Source organism: Motacilla alba, chromosome 4, assembly GCF_015832195.1.
Source record: "Motacilla alba alba isolate MOTALB_02 chromosome 4, Motacilla_alba_V1.0_pri, whole genome shotgun sequence".
In the NCBI taxonomy this organism is placed as follows: domain Eukaryota; kingdom Metazoa; phylum Chordata; class Aves; order Passeriformes; family Motacillidae; genus Motacilla; species Motacilla alba.
In genome coordinates, this window is record NC_052019.1 from 46,847,089 (window position 1) to 46,863,827 (window position 16,739).

A 16,739-nucleotide genomic window follows, 5' to 3' on the forward strand; every position below is an offset into this window, starting at 1 on the left:
ACCTTAAACTATGTGTTGTACTCAAGAAAGGCTTCTGGTCATCACTGAACCTGTTATCTTTAGAAGCACAGGCAAGCAAATGATCACTCAAATCAATCAAGGCTGAATGTGAAGTGGAAATATAGGCTGGCTAATCAAACTGCCTGCTAAATGGCATTCATACCAGCAGCACAGTGTGCTGCACTGAACATTATTTATTTTCCATTTCTTCATTTAAGCACCATTACTGTAACTTAAAATTTTGAGTCAAGGGACTATCTCCACAGAAAAAAAATCCCACAGGCTGGAAACCAGAACCACTTCTGACCTTTGTCTTACTGTCCATGAAAAATTTCGGGCAGAAGAAGTAAAGAATGAGTGATCAAAAAAGGTATTTCAGGAAGGACATTTGGAAAAAGTGAATTACAAACATACATCCTAATTCTTGGTCACATTTTCATGGGAGGCCCTAAAGCTTACTTTAAAATAGGAAGCATTCTATAAAAATTATCCAAAAAGCATTTTCTGCCATTCTTATCCCAATGTCCAGCAGACATCTATATACACATTGATTTGGGAAGAGGAAGGGAGACCAAAGAGCTGCCATGTAGACTATCTGAAAAATGGAGGGCCAAACAGATTCTATAAACTGTTCCCCAGTCAGAACTGCAGCTGACAAAACTGTTTAGGACAAAGTCAGTCTCATCTCTAGACTCCCTGAGACCAGTGATGTGAATGTGTGCTAAGCAGCCATTGTATACAGTAACTATGTGGTGAATCAACTAATTCCATGCGATCAGTTACAAAAGTCTAAGGACAGAACTAAGTGTTCAACTGGAAACAGTGCCAAGCAGTTTTAAAAGAAGAGCATGAAGAACTTGGCAAAATTAGGGCACAGTAAAACAATTATTCTGGTCTACCAACTGACTTTTTCCATGAAGGAGGCCACTATCTTATTACATACTGCTATTTCTGCTGTGCTCCTGCATAAGTTTTCCTCAAAAATACCAAATATGTCAAGAGATCTGCATCTATCAGCAAGGACAGATCACATTCTGGCTTTATAAGTAACCTTCTAAATTTAGGACAAACGGGCATAATCTGAGAAAACTGTCATCTAGAGCACAGCTTGAAATTGAGACACAACAGTGGCTTGGATTTCAAGAGCTTTCATTAACACAGCACTACATCAAAACAGGCCATTTTTAAGGCACTTACCTGGCTAAAGGCAGGCCAGGACAAGGGCTTGCACAACACAGCCTCTGCTAAAATCAGCTGTTGCAGGAACTGCTCCTGCATGGCCATTTTGCGGCTAGAGCCACTGCAGGTGGCTTTGCTGTCAACTACTGTCCTCTGAGTATCATCTCGCCAGGACTAGGATGGCAGGTCCAAGTATCAGTGGCACCAAGAATACCCTAAATTCAAATCTGTTCTAGGGATCGAAGGGAAATCTCACAGGGATTTAACCTAGAAGGTCCCCACATCAGTTGCACTTAAACACTACTTTAAAAGGTGGGTAACTTCACCATTTCAAGGGTGCACAGTTGAAGCACAAAACATGCACATGACAATATTAAACACATGAATGCCACACCCTGCATGACAGACATTGTATAACAAGAAACACCCCCACAGGTGCAATTACAGGTCTGCAGAGGAGAGAGGCAGCAGCCTTCTAGACTCATGCAAGCCAATTAGGAAGAAATAAAAATTCCACATTAGGTTACAACCATAACTCAAGAGATGTGCTAAGATTTTAATGACAGCTGGAGCAGACCAAGATGCCCTTAAACATTCCATAGCAATCCCAGCTCATGGAATTTCTTAACACTGCTTTATCAAGACAACATACAAAGATGGGGATAGTGCAGGACTGGCCATAACAGCTACCACCCAGGAAGGCATACTTTATTTATCTGGAAGAAGTAGTTAGGCTGGGATACTAGCATATTCCAGCCCACATTAAGCTGTTCCACTGCCAGTGCAGCAGAATTGATTAAATTCATGCAAACAGTCTAGGCCATGCATGTTTAACTTATATGGCAGGTCAATGTTAATTTTATTGAATCACATGAAGTGCAGTTATCCATACTGTACACCTGTATAAACAAAAATAGTGGAGCATGTTATCCATGCATTAGTAAGTTTTATGGGTAAAGGACAGAAGAAATTTATCTGAAATCCCAGAGCAGATCCATTTTTCTCTCCTTCCTAGTACCTGAATGTGAAAAAAGTAATAAAACTATTTTTTTTAAAAAGTCTTAACACAAGGAAAGCAAAATGCTGCTCTAGTATTAGACAAAAATTGAGTCAGAATTTCAATTTAAGACCTTCAGATGTTTTCCATACCTGATGCAAGACAAAGAACACAAAAGAAACAGGTTTAATACACAGAAGTGTTATAGTCCAGCAAAGACTGTAAACAGATCAGGCCAAAAAGTAAGTCCAAACTCTGAACAAATCTGATTGCCTTTTCAGATAATGCACATTGTGAGCTGCTGTAAGTATTGAATACTCAGATGTGTGAGTCTGATGCAGAAAAGAAGTAACGCATCTCTAGAATTAAGGCATCTGCCATAGCCTACATTTCCTATATTCCTGGGAGAGCTTTACAGAATACACTCAAACAAGTTAAGTATTGAAGTTTAAATCCAACAGCATGAGTAACTACCCTGATCTAAAAAGGACTGTTCAGACAAAGTTTCTGGCTTCCCAAAGTTTCCTCATGTCTGACAGTACAACTTATAGAACAGATTTAGACAGAACTGACACTTGTTCAATTCTGCATCTCTGCAGCAAGAGCACAAACTGATCTCTTATTCTACAAGGAGGCAGTCAGGGCAATCACCTGAAGTGTCCAGGATAAAAACTTGCAGTAAAATTCCTTTAGCATATTCAGACATCAGAACACTGAGTATTTATAAACACATACTGAGACACTTTCCAGGAAGAACGTGAATTGCCACTAACCCTCAACATTTGAGCTAATGTGCAGACTTCACAGCAGGCAATTGAAAAAACAAACACAAAACAACAAGCAAACAAAAACGTCCAACAAACACCAAATGGAACAGGTACTATTCAGTCTAACTACACAAACCACTTTCTTAACATATAACAGGAGACAAGACAAGGGGCTCACACACCTCACGGACTCCTAGAGCTGTAACTGTTAGGCAAAAAGCCACATGTTCTTTGACATGTACCAGCATGAAAATCTATTTGACTTACAGCTTGGTTATCTGCAAACATATCTCATGGGCAATCGCTCGGTGGGTGCTGCCTGGCTAAGAGGTAAACCGACACAAAGATACCCTCAGACCTTGGAATCCTCCTAGACTGACAGGACTTGTGAAAAGAGGAGATGAGAGGTGTGGAAACAGTGTTATGAAACAGTCATAATAGTGACAAGACAAAAACATCATCCTAAATAACAATACATTTTCTGTCCACTAAGATTGTCTTTTTCTCCATCAAATCACACTACGACAAATACACAACACTAAAAATACCATCCCGCAGTTTATAAGCCTCTTGATAAAAGGAGAAAAGCCTTTTTCTCTGATCCTAATTGGAAACACTATAGAATATCCCCCCAAATGCATGTGCCAGGACATTTTTCATGCTACATTCTCAACAATGCACAACCAAATTATAAGCTATGTAACATCAGTCTAAAACCTTCTGAGCATTACAAACCATTAAAATCAGAAGCATCTTCATAACGGTGTTATGGAAGATTAATCAAGATAATGGTTCTTCAAGCAAATTATGAAAGCCAAAGTACAATACTCCTCCTGTAGCTGTCCTTGTTACTGCAAGAGAGACTTTGATAAGAACAAACTTTATCTGCATGTTACACACATCACAGTCAAATTTTGACTAAGCTGTGTTGCCTCTGTCACGTGTTCTAGAAAAGGCTTTCAGTGCTAAAAGCTTTGTTCCTGACTGTACTACCACGGGATGCAGAGGGAGAGTAGGAAGAAAGCACCTATGTGTGCACACTCAAGAATTACAGGTAAGGCAGAAGAACATGGTTCTAGTGTTTGCCCTTACTGCAGCATAATAGAACAGAGAGCTTCTGCTTTCCTACCACTCTCCTCTGCCCTCCAGGCCTTGGAAGGCGAATATTATCCCATTTTAAATTCAGTCATTCAGTTCTGAGCTCTTCAAATATAGAAGAGGTAAAGAGTTTATTCAGCCTCTATGATGTTTAAGACTTTATTATAAACTTTATATACTACAAATTAAGGAAAAAAAACCAAACAAAAATTTTTATGGGAACATTCATTCTGCATAATAAAACTAAGCCATGCATCTTACCTTGCTCAGATAGTCTAGTGACTAGGCAGTAATGTACACAAGAAAGCATGAACTGCCTGCAATCTGTAGAATTATGCTTTAAAAAAAAACCCAAGCACTTCATATCAAAGAAAAATACTTTTAGAGCAAGAAGCATAATTATTTAGCCTAACTACTGGAGCTTTGCTATTTGAGATATTGCATCTTATGATGTTGTTGGTCAGCTGACATTTATTTCATCCATCTTAAAAGTCAGTACAAATTACTGACTTTACCAGAGAGATACACATTATTTCACCCTACCTTACACAGTTTGTTCCAAACAGAAGAATGAAGAAATGTTACTTATCTTAAACTTATGCCTGTTTGCACATCTGTAAATAGAGCCATTTTTTAAGACCTGCATGGAAGAAGCTAATGACTATGGTTACTGCAGAGCACAAAACAGAGGCCAACAAGAAAACCATTCTCATCGGAAAGCACTTGCCATTCAGCTGTGTAGCATGTGTAGCGTTCAGTTTCCAAGTCACAGTTACCACTAAAAAGATGAATTCTGAATAATCTGAAAACTCAGGACACGATCACTGCAGTGGACTGAAGTTTAAACCCGTAACACTAAACTCTTCAGTAAGTTGCCTTAATATTAACTTCCAATTTAATTTCTAAGTTCACTGTGGCACCTTGGAAGGAACAATGCCTTTAATACTTCTTGCTTCAGTGCCAAACAGGATGCCACAGCCCTTCCTCTCAAGACTGAAGTACACCATGAAAGTTAAAAAAATTTCTAGGAAAACAAAAACACTGGAGTGTTATTTTTCTATGTTACTGCATGAGCACTTTTAATAGTCAATAACAGAACTCAACTTCAGCCAATGTGTTTTCTCACAGAACAGAAATAAACAGAGATTCACTTTGGAGGACCAGCTTTAGCTTTCTGGCACATTTTCTACATCAAGTAGAGTTGATTTTTTTTTTCCCCAAAAATTTCAAGATCATTCCCTATGCAAAGTATACACATGCTTTCAAAGTAATTTGCAAACAGTTCTGTGAAAAACAGCATCTGCATTTCAGTAACAGCAGCTTAAGCAAGTGTATTAATTTTTACTTATAAATTAGAGCCAAGTTTTGGCCTCTATAAGACCAAAATGGTATGCCAGAAGACAAGAATGAACTCTTGTCAAGTGACACTCGAACTAATAAATAAAATCTGAGTAAAATCAAATGAAGACAAGCTCATGGTTCTGAGACTGGCATTGTAAGGAACTCTCACCTGGCATCCTTACAGATTAGTACAGTCTTATGAAAACAGGAAAAACCACAAGCTTTGGGAGGACTTTTGTCAGGCTCCTAACACACAGGAACTAAAAGTAACACGAGTTAACTTTTTAAGCTACAACATATCCATAGTTTCTATACACTCCTGAAAAAGCTACCATTAAAAAACAGCACCTATGATCGAATCCAAATGAGAGTCATAAGAATTAATCTCTCTCAGTATTACAGAAAAAAAATCCCACCAAAACAAAACAGGGCTTTCAGAATTTCAGTTTAAATGCTTTTGATTTCTTACTGAAATTGTCATACATAAATTTGAACCAAAATAACTGTCAGAAGATGAAACAGAATTCCACATGAGGTGTAGTTTTAGCACTGTTAAGACAGTAACACGGCATTACAGCTTTTAAGATGTCCTTTTTAAGCAACTGCAGTGATGGGAACACTTTGCTCCACTACAGCCTGTGTTTAGTCTCAAACCAAGACATGGGCAGTAGTATTTGGCATAAAGCATCTGCACACAGCAAGTGCAGTTTCCCATTTACAAGGCTGATGTGGGGAAGTAAAAAAAGAAATTTAAAAAATAATCAAATAAACTGTAATTACTGTAGAAGCATACTATAACTATCAACAAGCTACAGGATTATATCATGCCCTCCAGATTAAAGACAGAATTAATGACTATGAGGCATGACCTTGTCTACTGCTGCTTCTCTTCAGCAAATTATGTCACCTAAATAAGGAGACTGGCTCATTATTTCTGATTTAGCAGTAGTCTGGAATATTAAATGAAGCATATACAGTTGAATTCAGTTTCTTGGAGAGAACATAAGCAAAACACAGCTGAAACCGAATTTAAAAAAAGTCTGGCAATCCTGTCTCCTTATTTAGCTCTGGTCCACTAACCAACTGGCCAGCACTAGAGTGAACATAAGCAGGAACTTGGGTGTGTGCATAAGTAAACATTTTGTCACTTATGTACATTTCACATGGCTGAAACTAACTGTGAGAAGTCACTCAGTACTGACCACACAACAGTTTAAGATCTTAGGAGGCTAAGCAGAATACACACTCTAAAAATACAAAGATCAGAAAATGCAAACATATGTCAACATAAAAATAAAACACGTAGTGAGAGCAGGTGACTTCTTAATAAAGGACTTTTACAGACACAAGAGCTCTATTAAAGATTTTTGGGGGAGGTGGCATATGCTAAAATACTTCTAATAATACTTCAAGAAATGGAAACCATTGCCTTGTGCCTAGGGCTTTAAGCTAGGTCTTACAAGATCCAAGAGGCCTGTTCTTTGAAGCTGGACAGATTTCTGCACTCTGATAGGATTAAAGACTCTCATTTACTTTATAGTTAACTTAGATGGAAAAAAACCCAACAAAACACCACACACACAATCAAAACCAACCAACCAACCAAAAAAAACCCAATCAAATTTAAGTTCTATTATTAGAGGCATGAACTATGATCATAGATGTATGATCAAGCAAAACAAAAAAAACCATCCTTCTCTAAGTTAGGCACTACAAACACAAACTCTAGTAAGTTTTGATAGCTCATAGTGACTTTGCTATCAGAACTTGCATGAAGAAAGAAATAATATACTAATTAGACAGAATAAATGTACTAATACTGGGCTTTTTAATTTACATGTATTTAATCCATATTAGTACTTACATTACATGGGCCATACTGGTTTTTGACAACTAATAGGTAAACCTGCTTCTGAAACATTTCACAAAGAACATTATCAATTGCCTGAGGACCCTTGAAAACCTGTGATCATAAACTGCTGCAGGCAGTTCATAAATTCTCAGATAGGGGATTAGAAAGAACACCTTAAATATAAATAGCTTCCTGGGGTTTATTGCTCACTTCCGTTGATTTCTTTTGTGATATCCATCTCTTCCACCATCAATATAATGTTACTGTAGCTAAAGATACAGTTAATCATTATTTGTACTTTCAACTTTCTTCCCCGTTTCAGCCATGATATGCTTACATCTTGTCTGAAAAACTGAATCCAACTCTCTAAATTCCATTTAAGATTGCCGATTACTGCTAAATCAAAAATAATCCAGAGGGAATTTATTTTAAATTGAGCCATTCTTAAGCAAACATATTCCTAAATTCTCTGCACCAGTTCAGCTTAAATCAACCAAATTAAGCTGATGCAACTTTTCAAAACATTTAGTGCTGTGCCCAAGAGGCTCAGCATTTCCCCAAGGAAGAACAGGTGTATAACCCTAATCCTAATTTGCATCGGTAACCACAGACACAACAACACTGCAAAGTTTAGTGCAAAGCTTACTGCATGGCCCAGGATCCTAGTAAGATTCAACCTGAGGAAATCACTATATATAAAGAAAAATAAACAAAAGACTACAGAACAGAGCAGAAAGAGATGAACTCTAAAGGCCAGGAGAAAAGCTAAAAACAGGAAGACTTTCAATGCGTGACTGCCAAGGTCAGGCTTTGGAACCCTCCCCGATCTACTAATATCAGCAACTTCATTTTTGTATACAAACTTGATCAATAATAAGTGAGATGTTCTTGCAATTTACACGTGGTAGTTGAAAGTTACCCTCCCCAGTTGATAGAGGTTAAGTGACAGCAAGGGTAAGTGACATCTGATTTTTTGTTGAAGAACCTTCAAATAAACAGGACATTCTGCCATTCTAGAGTTAATACTGGAGAAACTATTTTTTTCTGAAAAAAATAACTAACACATGCTTTTCTGCTTTAAAATTCTCTTGTCAGAATGAATGCAGTGAAGTTCTCCTGATTAATGATGCTCATTTTCTCTGATGATCTAAACCCAAACACTGTTTCATTAAGAACCATTCTATTTGCAATGATCACCTCAACAGACTCAGATACTCTGTGACAAACTGTTTCTTCACATATACAACAGACTGCACTCCAACATTTTTAAGTGCTATCAGACAGCGAGCAGGACTGACACACAGTAAAGCAAAAAGTTTTACTCAGCGTGACCTCAAGCACAGTAGTCCCCTTATTTTACCAATACTGCATATATGTTAGCTAAAGGGTAAGTACCATGTTTCCCTAAAGCTGATTCACTTTTACTTTATATTTTGGTCCTATTAAAATTCCTATCAACAGCCACAGACTTCCAAAACCAATTACATTGATAAGAAGTACTTCATTCTTTTTATCACCCATGTCCCCACAAGATCTGTTCTGGGGAAGAGAAACAGTGGTAACTGTTAACTTAAGCAAGCATCCTCATACAGGAGACACTGGTGGTTATTAACATTCTGGAGCCTGACTAGAACAGCTGGGTTTCAGGATAGTCAAGAAATGTCTAGAATAGACTTTCTGTTTGGAACATAACACAGAGCTATCTGTGCTACACAAAACTTTCCCATTAGCAGCTCTTAAGGTCTTCAGCATCTGCTGGGACAGTGGTGCCTGGATGCCTGACATTCTTACTGTGCGCAGCATCTTTGGGGACAGTGGTGTCCATGGTACAAACAATCCTCCCAGCAGGGAGAGATCTGTGAAGACAGTGGACCTAGTGTTACATTAATCTCTGCAGCATCTGTGCAGACTAGTGCAATACCACAGCCATACTAAATAATGTCACAGCATCTGTATTGTCCACTCCCCACAAACAGTGTCAAAAACTATCATACGCCAACAGCCCACCAAAATTAAGAAAGAAAAAAAAAAACCAAAAAACAGAAGAGGCATGCAATTTATTACAAATACCTCTATCTTCAAAGACCACTTCTGTTCCAGGAGACTTAAGTGTAATGAGCCATTTCTTCAAAAACCTTCTTCTACATTTTCTGCTCATTTAAAAAGACTACTTATTTTTTAAATCCATCACTTGTTTCAATACTTATTTTGTTAATCCCTAAAAATCAATACACTATTTTTTAGTCTTCATAGCTTTAATATGCTATACTCATACACTGTAAATAACTCTAGGCTTCAGAATTAAAAATACCTAAGATTAAGTCTCTTATTCAGCTCTTCCAGAGACAGGGAGGTACATGTGTGGGCTGAGTTTTTTGCATTGATAAGGAAACTTTCAATTTTTCACTATACTGTATCCCAGATATAACACTTCTGATGTCTACTAGAAGCATTAAGTTCTGAATTCAGTCCTGTCTTACAGTCTTACAACTAGAGTACACTTCTACAATGCAGAAAAGTAGATGTTTATCAACATGCCATCCATGGCTCAATATTTAAAATTTAGGAGTAAAGGCATTCTATATTGAGACTGCCAACCCGTGGCTCAAAAAAAATAATCTGTCTTTGCTCTCTTCAAGTTGTCATTCCTCCATTGTGTAAGTTCACTTCAAGGACAGTACAGAAATCTACCTCATTAGGATCCTTTATCACCTTACAATTTTTGTCTCCTTAGATTTTCACCTAAAGTTTCTCCCAATCACCACTTGATTTGTCCAATATCCTCTAAGACTGACATACTACACAGGGTACACTGGAATATTTTTCTGGAGGACAGAGACAAGCATACGTTTTTCAGCAGAATGTGATAATCCGTGTCTGATTTTGAACTAACAATCTAAAAGGAAAGAAATATGGAAGCAAGCACACTGACCTTCCTAGTAAATTAAGCCCTAGATTATTTAATTAAGGGTAAAATAAGGAATAGAAGTTATTGGTTTCACAGCAAGAAAGTATTTAAGGCTATGGAGCCTCAAAAAACCTGCCTTGTCAAATAATAATACATCTAAGCAACTACATTAAATATAATTTAAAAAAGCAAATTGATTTTGGACAAAGCATTTAATAAACGTGGTTTAAAGTGAAGCCTGCCAAAACTCCTGTAAGGCCTGGTGTCTCAGATGAAGTACCATGCACCTGCTCAGTTTATGCTAATACTCCCATGGAACCATTCACTTGTATAATTAACTGTGTATAAATTAATAGCTGTCAAGTGGTTTGAGGACAGATGTTTGATTTCCTAAGGTGTTCAAATGAAACAAAATAAAATATTTAGAAATTGACTAAACTAAACAGACATTCTACAGTGTATCCTAGTTTTATTACTTTGCCAGAAGACTATGCATTAACTACTTTTCACAAGGATTTAAAGCTAAATTTATGCCAGAAACCACACAACATTAAAAGAAATGCAACCTGACACTAAGTCAAAAATTTAGTTCAGCAGCAGTTCAGGAAGTTTAAGAGTGGCTTGAACAGAGCAGATGTGCAATAAGAAAAAAAACCAAACACCTATACGAAACACCTTTACAACACTCTTAAAAGCCTTATAATAATACTTTATCTCCCTGAACTGAAATCCCACATTTTAAAGTCTCTTCCTGAGCAGCTAGGTATATGGTACTGCTCTAAGAGGTATGTATACATTGCCCACACCAAAACCATAGAATTTTACTCTCAAACTAGGTATGTGCCACGTTGGCAAGAGAAATCAAAACAGCAGGTGCCCTCCCTAGCTAAAACTCTAGAAATTGAAGAGACCACACGCGTGGGACTGCCCTTCCCAGTCTCTATCCAGCTGACAGTTGTAGGTCTTCTGTGAAAGAGGGTCTCCAAGTGGGCACCTGTGGTTCGCCACGCTGTTAATCCACCTATGGCGCGCCCAACTTACCTACTCGGCCGTATACGCAAAATCTTGCACTGCTGGCAGTTCCTCCTCCAAAGGCGGCTGGAAGTCGTTTTTGGAGCCTCAGGGCTCCTAGGTTTGGGCTCTGCAGTTCCTTATGGGCAGACACTCCCACCAGTGAGGTAGCAGCACGCAGAAGCAGCTAGAAAGTTTGCCACAATCTCTACCTTCCCCTGCAATTTGCTCCTCTCCCAGCCTCAGCCTCTTCTCCCTCCTGGCGAAAGGGACCGGCTTTAAGGGCGTCGGCGGAGGCGACACTTCTCGCAGAGCTTTCCTGCCTCAGCAGTGCCGCAGCTGGAAGGGCTCTCCCGCTGGAGGGCGGCTCCGGGCCGGGGGGGCGCCGGCGGCAGCGCTCGTTCGGGGCTGCGGCCGCCGCCGTGTTTGCCGCGAGCCTCATGCTCGCCGCGGTGCTCCCTGACATCATTCATTCTGCTACGCGCACGCCCGCCCACTCCATTTCCAAGCAGTGACTCACCGCGCCGCCGCCGCTGTCCGGGGCAGGGCCGGCCGCTCCGCCCGGACCTCCCGGAGCCCCCGCCCGCCGCGCAAGGTGCCGGCCCCGCCCGCCCGCGCGCGCTCGCGGCCCCTCCGACGCGCGCCTCTGCGCGCGCGCGCCGCCCGCCGCCCCCTCCCGGCGGGGCCGCGCGCCCGCACCGCCCCGGCGCGCGAGTGTGGCGGGGCCGCGGCAGCCCCGAGCGGGCACGGCCCGGCCCCAACCCCCCTGCCCTGCCCGCTCCTGCAGCCCCGCACGGCTCCGTCCCGCTGCCGCCGGGCAAGGGCCACGTTAGCCCGCAAAAAGGGGCGCCCACACCTGCCCTGCCCACCCTGAAACGCCGGCTACGGGAAGGGCACCGCCCGCCCCCGCAGCCAGAGCGGGGGCAGGTGCCGGGGCAGCCCCCGCAGCCAGGCCACAGCCGAGCGCCACCGCCCTCCGCAGCGACGGGCTTCCCGGTTTTGCCGGGGGATTTGATTTCCCCAAATCTGCTCACGTGACAGATGACTGTCACTGAAACCCCCTGCTTCACAAGTGTTTCACCCCCCGCTCTGGACTCGGCTTTACTTGGGGTTTTGTTTGGCTTTTTTTGCGGGTGGAGGGGTATTTCCTTCCCCCCCCCCCCCCCCCTTCTGTTTTCAAAAGAGTTCTCCCATCACTGCGTAGCAGCCAGATTTTGTTGGAAGTTTTCCAGTGCAAGAAACACGTGATTGGCGGGGGAGGAAGGGAGGGGAAGGAAGGTGTCAACTCATCCTCACCGAAACTCGCTCTGGCCGATACACACCTGTCCTGCCTTAGTCACCCGGCTGCAGCGCCGAGCGGGCACATGACAGAGCAGAGCGGCCCGGCACACAAACCTGGCTTCGAGGAAGGCACCTGACCCTCCGCTCGTCACCCCCCTGGAAAGCCCCCTTCACCCAGCTATTGGCTATTCTGCTTGGGTTGCTCACACTTTGTTTTTTTCCACAAAAGCTTGGGGGAAGGGAAGAGAGAATCTGCTTTATTCCAGCACAGAGTGGAAACATTTTCTGCACTCTCAGATTTCTGTGGGGCAGGGAAACTGCCCTGGTCCAATAGTGACAGCCAGGGCACTGCTACAGACAGAATGCCGGGATTTCCAAGTTTTATCTCATGCAGGCTTAATGCAAACAGTCTCTTATACAAGATAAACAATTCAGCAAGGCTACTGCTGTTCCTGTTGCTAGGTGAATACACATACACACCTGTAGTGCTGAACCAAAGAGGTCTACTGGAACCACACAGCTCTCTTTACTGCCACTGTAATCTCCCCTCCCACCACCCCTCCAATTCTCTAAGTAGGTAATGCTTCCTTTAAAATAAGATCTGAAGGGGGAAAAAAAAGGTACCATGGGCTGGGCATTTAACTGATAACAGAGATATCTACATATGCCTTATTGCAGACACAATCACATGCACACCTTTGCAAAATCCTATCTTACTTCAAGCTGTTATACAGAGGGGATAACAGACAGAGTAACAGATCAAGAGTAGAAACAGCAACACAAGTGAAAAAACCCCCAAAACTATCTACAGGCAAAGCAAAGAGGCCTCCCCAAGTTTTCTGTAATTAAAAAAGAGCCACTGAAGAAAGGTTAAAAGCAAAGACTGGAAATTTTACTGGCATTTTTCCAAATTATTTGGATACATCAGTAAGCTGAAACACCAGCATTACTCTTAAATAATATTCTCTGAAGCACTACATTTGAGTAAGTAAACAAATAGCAGTACATTTTCTTACTCTGCTCAAGGATACACTTCACACCCAACCCCACATGCCCATCTATGCAGATGAGAGGTTGAAGTGTAGAGCTCAGGGGTGGATCTGTGAGGAGCAGCTTGCAAAAGAGGGTCTCTTACTATTCTGGTAAGAACTGTTTGCAAATCCTGCATAACAACAAACCTCCGAAAGCAAGCAGCAAATTTGTGAAGTCACAAAACTTGCCAGAGGAATTAGCAGCATATCTCTCAACCTTTACTTTAAACTAAATTGACTTCAGAAGATTGTTTTCAGACAGGAATTAAGTGAGAGATAACAAGACTTTCAAAATGATAACTCATTTTGAGGAAAAACAAACCTTGCACACACAGACAGAATTTCACAGGGAGACTCATATACAAGTCACATTCCCCTTCACCTCCCAGGGAGGCAGATGAGAGGGAGAGAATACAGAAACAGAGCTTTGAGGGGGAAAAAATACTGTTCCTTTCACTTGGAACAAACCCAGCATCTTTTTCATTACTGTTTACTTTTCCCCCTTTCATGAGATCAGCAGGGATATTATTGGAAACAGTAATTCTATAAACGAACACAGCCAGCTTATGCATTAAAATTCTGACTATTTCCAAAGAGAGACACTTGAGCAGTTTTCAGAAGTAGCTACCACCAGAATCCTGCTTTGTCCTACCATGGGAGAACCAAAGCTGCAAGATTGGGTTTGTGCAGGGGGGAACCGAGAACCATACAGAAATTTCTAGTTCAAGCTGGCTTTACAGTTTATAGACAGAATAAACAGTACTACTAAAAAAAACCCAAAAAAACAAACACCTTTTTTTTTGTGTGTAGCCATGCCATAGCAAATTCTGTGCAGAAACTGATAAGCAAAAACTATATACCTGTGCTCAGCCTAAGTAGTTTCAGACCTCATTAACTGTATAAGTACATATGTTCTTAGGTGCACACATACATTTGCAGCCTTTATTGCACGTGTGTTAAGGGCAGATGGAAACATACATATTTAATATTGAAGTATGCCATACACTGCCATAATTATAGTCACTTACAGTTCCTCCTTGCCTTTTCTTCAAGTAGCATATAAGTCAGGGTAATCCTGCTAACTACTTCTAGTCAGGTCTAACATATTCTGTACCCTGGTTCTCATGGCAGCCCTATTACATCTGTGAAGGTGCTAGTTGATATTTCTACCTTAAAGCAGATGCAGTAACTCCAGAATTATTTATTATTCCCACCCAATTATGAAAGAGTAAAACACATTAAAGCCCAATGTAAGTAGATTATACCATGAAGAGATTCTTCATCAGTATACACTTTCTAAACCCTTAAACACCCCCTAACAAAAATAATTTCCACAGTTTTTGAATTAGATGCATTTCAGCCATGACATGAATTCTAGGTCTCCAGATTTTTGGTTTTGATCCATTCACTAACTCTTTTTCACCATCAAGAGCTTTAGAACAAGGAGAAAGCTTACCTTGTCAATTCACCATTAATGTCACTATTTTTTGGCAGCTGAACAAGTGGATGAAAAGATAAGTCACAATACAAACCATAAGACAAGTTTTTCCATCACTCCTTCAAAGTTCCAAAGTACACAGTCCTGCCCTACCACTGGAGAGACTGGGGCCTTAAGAAACATGTTTATAAATCACCACAGCTGGATCAAGCACAAGTTCAGCTGCTCAGATAGCAAGTCTACCTTAACAGGTCAACACCCCAAAAAATAATTGAAAAAACAAACAAACAAACAAAAAAGTCACCAAACAAAGACAACTACTAGTTACTATAAAGCACTATGCTGCCAAGCCAAGCGCTGCCATACTAAGCACGAAAACATCGCTCCAGCGCTACCACCTTGCACGAAGAACCCGCGAGCAAAGGAGCCGCAGTGTCACTTCCTCAGCTGAGCGGAGCCCGCCCCAGTCCCCACGAGGGACACCCGGGCAAAGCGCTCCCCGCCGGCTGCCCGGCCTTACCTGCGGCCTCCTGCGCTGGCCCGTGCCGCCCCGGCCCGGCTGCCCGACTGCCGAGGCACGGCTGCCGCCCGCCCTTGCCGAGCTTTCAAAGGAGGCGGGAAGCGGCGCCAGGCCAATGGCAGCGGCAGCCCGCCCGCCCCGCAGGTGCCCGGCCGGGCTCGGGAGGGAGCGGCCGCCGCCTCCAACCCCGCTGCCAGCGGTGTCCAGCTTGGAGGCATCTCTGGAGACAGCAGATGCTTCCTCCAGCCACTTTCTTTCGACTTCCCGAGACCTACAAATCCGTGATTATTGTCTCTCGTTTGCCTAACCTTGGTGCTTTACAGAGTTTACATTCCTCAAAAATTGCTGTATTAGCTGTTTTCATAACCAACAGCTAGGCAGAGATATTATGTTTTAAAAACTATTTTTTCAAGGGCTTCTGTGTTATTGAGAACGTCCCTGGATAGTTTCAGGGGAAAAAAATATGAAGCTTTGTGGAATTAAATTCCCTGCTAAAGCTCATGAGGAAAAAAAAAATTAACTACACTTTTTTTTTTTTTAACAAAGCAGTAAGTTAAAACAAACTTTTTACTTTTTCCTCACTATTTTACTTTCATAAGAAAAAAAGGCTGTACCTCAAATTTATCCTATTTTTTTTTCCCTTTGGATATATTGTGGGATCATAAAATCATAGAATGGTTTTGGGTTGGAAGGGGACCTTGAAGATCAAGGTCCAACACCTCTTTTGTGGTCAGGGACACCTTCCACTAGACCAGGTTTCTCAAAGCCCCATCTGGGGATGAGGCATCCACAACTTCTCTGGGCAACCTTCCCTTACCACCCCCATAGGGAAGAATCTTTTCCTAATATAATTATGAATGGGACAGAAAGGGTGGGGGAGTGTCTTGTTTTCTTGATTTTGGCAATTCTTTTGAGTATTCAAACTATATGAAATCAGACACACTTTAGAAGCTGTGAAATAAGATATCTTGGTTCGGTTTCTTTCAATCAGTTTCCTTAAAAACTTTTTTTTTCCTTAAAAACTTACAAACCAAAAATTGGTTTTCTGTCTAAAAATATGTGCATCCAAAATCTCTGTCTCTAGCTTCAGAGAGATTTCTATACACAACAGTGGCATATCAATAAATGCTTTTCTTGTATGAAGCAAGGCTTTGGAAGAAATAGGAAGAGTGCAGGTATTTACTTGACAGAGGCTGCAGGGGGAAAACGGGAGATCAGGGAGCAATGAAAATAAATTCTAACTGATCATCTCTATATGTGTGCAAGGTGATTCTAGGAAACTAGATCCAGATGACACCAAGTTGGGTGATGCTGCT

At 41.3% G+C, this 16,739-nt stretch overlaps 1 protein-coding gene across 2 annotated transcripts in view; it reads right to left on the reverse strand.

The window, feature by feature from the left end:
- The window catches only part of SGMS2 (sphingomyelin synthase 2), a 42,160-nt gene extending 26,648 nt beyond the window's left edge, over window positions 1-15,512 (reverse strand). Inside the window, exon 1 of one of the 2 annotated variants that reach the window (XM_038136380.1) lies at window positions 15,424-15,512. The gene's annotated coding sequence lies outside the window, so the exon portion shown is untranslated. Of the gene's footprint in view, window positions 1-11,183; window positions 11,729-15,423 lie in introns of those variants that run through there. The other variant, XM_038136379.1, reaches the window with a different exon arrangement.
- Between the last annotated feature and the right edge of the window lie 1,227 nt (window positions 15,513-16,739).